Source organism: Sceloporus undulatus, chromosome 3 (assembly GCF_019175285.1).
Source record: "Sceloporus undulatus isolate JIND9_A2432 ecotype Alabama chromosome 3, SceUnd_v1.1, whole genome shotgun sequence".
Taxonomy (NCBI): Eukaryota; Metazoa; Chordata; class Lepidosauria; order Squamata; family Phrynosomatidae; genus Sceloporus; species Sceloporus undulatus.
In genome coordinates, this window is record NC_056524.1 from 26608984 (window position 1) to 26612476 (window position 3493).

Genomic DNA, 3493 nt, shown 5'->3' on the forward strand with positions numbered 1-3493 from the left:
AATCATTTTCTTTTGCATCATCCTTTATATCCTCTGTTGCATGCCTCTAAGTTTTACCCTTGACTTATCCACGGGGTCATATCAAAATCCATAATCCTGGCCTTGGATGGAGAAAAGAACTGGCAGATTTGATCCCCTTCCCCGCTGCCATTCCCTTCTCCTTATGTGTCATGTCTTTTCAGATTGTAAACCTGGGGGCCTATAATTGTTAAATTAACAATCTGTAAACCACTCTGAGAGGCTTTGTGGCTGAACAGTGGGATATACATTTATTGTTAGCTGTCCCAAGTCGACCCGAGACCATGATGACTCTATGGATCAGACATCTCCAAGACCCCCTGTCCTCCACTGCTCTGATCAGGTCTTGCAAATTCATGTTCGTGACCTCTCTGAGTAAGTCCATCCATCTAGCATGTGATCTTCCTCTCTTTCTACTGCCCTCTACCTTTCCTAGCATTATGGTATAGAGCCATGCCTTGTCATGATATGGTCCAGGTATGACAACCTCAGTTTGGTCATCTTGGCTTCCAGGGTGAGCTCAGGTCTGTTCAAGGACCCATTTGTTTGTCTTTTTGGCTGTCTATGGTATCCTCAGCACTCTTGTCCAGCATCACATCTCAAATGCATTGATTTCTTCTTATTTGCTTTCTTCACTGCTCAGCTCTCATGTTCATCTCATGTTAATTCATGGTGATAGGGAATCCAATGGCTTGGACAATTCTAACTTTAGTACTTAGTTGTATGTCTTTACTCCTTAGGATCTTTTCTACAGCCTGGCCACAGCATTTTTGACCCAACTGAAGTTTCCAAACAGTTCCCCCACATACAGCATGTAGAGCACATTATAGTAGTCCAAACAGGATGTACTCAAGGCATGTGTCACTGTAGCCAGATCCGACCTCTCAAGAAAGGGGCACAGCTGGTGCACTACTTTTAACTGTGCAAATGTACTCCCTGCCACAGCTGAAACCTAGGTCCCTCACCCTAGGCATCCAGGCTCAAATCTGAACCCAAGAGTACACCCAAACTGCGAAGCTGAGATTCCGGGGGTAGTATAACCCCTTCCACCACAGGCTGAATCCCTTTCCCCTGATCTGTCTTCCAACTGACCAGGAGCACTTCTGTCTTGTCTGAATTAAATTTCAATTTGTTCACCCTCATCCAGTCCATTACTGTCCAGTCCACACTAAACTCTGGTTTAGTGTGGAAACAGCTTCCTTGGGGTCAGATGGAAAGGAGAGATAGAGTTTGGTGTCATCAGCATACTGGTGACACTGAACCTCAAAACAGGTTGATGACCTCTCCCAGTGGTTTCATGATGATATTAAACAGCATGGGAGACAGAATTGAGCCCTGAGGGATCCCACAGACCAGTGGCCAGCATGTTGGACAGGTGTCCCTCAGCACAACCTTCTGGGTCTGCCCTTCCAGGAAGAACTGGAGCCACCTTATGACAATGTCTTGGTGTAGCCGTGTTCATTTCAGCAGTAACATTTAGATTAGGGGAAGGGGATAGAATTGTCTTTGCTGTTGTTTCACTAATGACAGAGTCAAATATTTTTGCTGATCTACTGCAAACTACCCCAAGATTTATCCCCTACTTTAGAATTCTGCCCCACACCCAGCCACTGGCAACACTGTTCTGCCACCTACCTGGTTGACAAATATTTGTTTGTCAGCCAGTAGAGTACAAATCTGGTATCATATGAATGAGATTCTTTCTTAAGCCCTTTCCAGCAGGAGGAGATTTAGTACTGAGATGAGAGAGCAGCTCTGAACACTGACTTTTCCTAGCAAAAGGAAACCTTCCCCTCTCACCAGTGGCAAGAGGGAAAGCACTGAGGCTAGGATGCTTTAAGAGAAGCAGCAAGCTTTATCTTAGAGTTTTGGAAGCAAAGCAAAGAGCATTTTAAAATTCCCCAATTCTGCTTCTTGGAGCAGTGTATGGCACTAGGCAGCTTCAAGTCTCTCAAGCAGTCAGGTTGTTTAAAAGGAAACCGCTTTTCCCCTAGGCAACACAGAGTGCTATTGAATTACCAGGGCTGAGGGATCCTTAATGAAATCTACCAATCCCTCCATTCCTTTTAATTCTGTCAGCACTTAGCCCCTAGCCTCAGCCTAAAAACAACCAACAAGGGAGTCTTCCTGGAGCTGTTTTAATTTGAGCACTGGCAGGAGAGATGGAAAAGCTGGAGAACTCACATGAGAAGCGAAGGGAACAAAACAACTGAGCCAGAGACCCCAAGGTAAGAGGAGAGTGTGCTGGTCAGCACGGGTGGAATAGGGGTATCCTCTTCTACAGGATGGGAGATAATTCCTGAAAGTGAAATAAGGGTTTGTAAAGGTGGGATGTTAACTGTGGGATCAGAGGAGGGATGAAGAAAGGTAATAAGAGGAGGGCAAATGAGTGGAGATTGTGGGCTCACAGCATGTGTGTGTCAACTGCCTGGGTGCACCTTATTGTTGTGTGGTTGTGAAAGATAAACAGTGAGGAATGCTGGCAAGGAAAAGAAAATCAGCTCCCTCAAAATGAGCTGCAGGAGAGTTCTACAGATACCATGGACTGAAAAAAGACAAATAAATGGATCCTGGAGTAAATCAAGCCCAAGTTCTCCCTAGGAGCCAAAATGATTAAACTGAATCTGTCATACTTAGAGATGGCAGGGGATAACATGACTTATTAGAAAAAATGATAATGCTTGGTAAGGTGGAACATAATAGGAAAAGAAGATGACCACATTACTGACAGGTTGACTCAGCCAAGGAAGCTGCATTCCTCAGTTTGCAAGACATTTAAAAAGGGTGCCTTGGAGGCCTCTAATTCTTGGGATCACCATAAGTAAAAGCTGACTTGACAGCAATTAACATAACAACAACATGGAAGGGGTGGAAGTGGGTCATTGGATATGGAGAGCACAGCAAAAATCCACATTCAGAAATAAATGGAGAGGATGCAGGTTGAGCAAGGAAAACTAGCAGGGAGGTCAACTTGGTCAGCACTGGGTGTGGGGTCTTTACGTTCACAATGAATGGCAAGAGGTTGGTGTGACAAGACAATTTCTCAGGTTTCAGAGATGTAGAGGTCTGCTAGGAAGAGTTAATATACATGGCTCAGAAGGAAAAAGGCAAGGCATGGACTGAGTGATAGTGGGTTACAACAGTGTAAGAACACATTGCAGTTCAAGGCTGAAGCTGCTTCACAGTGCATCTGTGAACAAACTTCTCTGAAGATGCCAGCCACAGATGCAGACAAAATGTCAGAAATAAATTCTTCCAGAACATGGCCATATAGCCCCAAAAACCCACAAATAACTATGGATGCCTTCGACTTCACATCAAACTTCTCCTTGTCCTTGGTGTGTTTGTTGAGTGGAAAAGACTGATGCAACTCTGATGTACGGCTCCAAGAACTAAAAAGTTCAAAACCCTGCCTGGGGAGAATATAATAATAATAATAATAATAATAATAATAATAATAATAATAATAATAATA

General features: G+C 44.0%; 1 protein-coding gene across 1 annotated transcript in view; it reads left to right on the forward strand.

Moving 5' to 3' along the window:
- Positions 1–2062: 2062 nt before the first annotated feature.
- The window catches only part of ZC3H12C (zinc finger CCCH-type containing 12C), a 65484-nt gene continuing 64053 nt past the window's right edge, over positions 2063–3493 (forward strand). The window contains exon 1 of the mRNA XM_042458976.1: positions 2063–2246. The gene's annotated coding sequence lies outside the window, so the exon portion shown is untranslated. The remainder of the gene's footprint in view (positions 2247–3493) is intronic.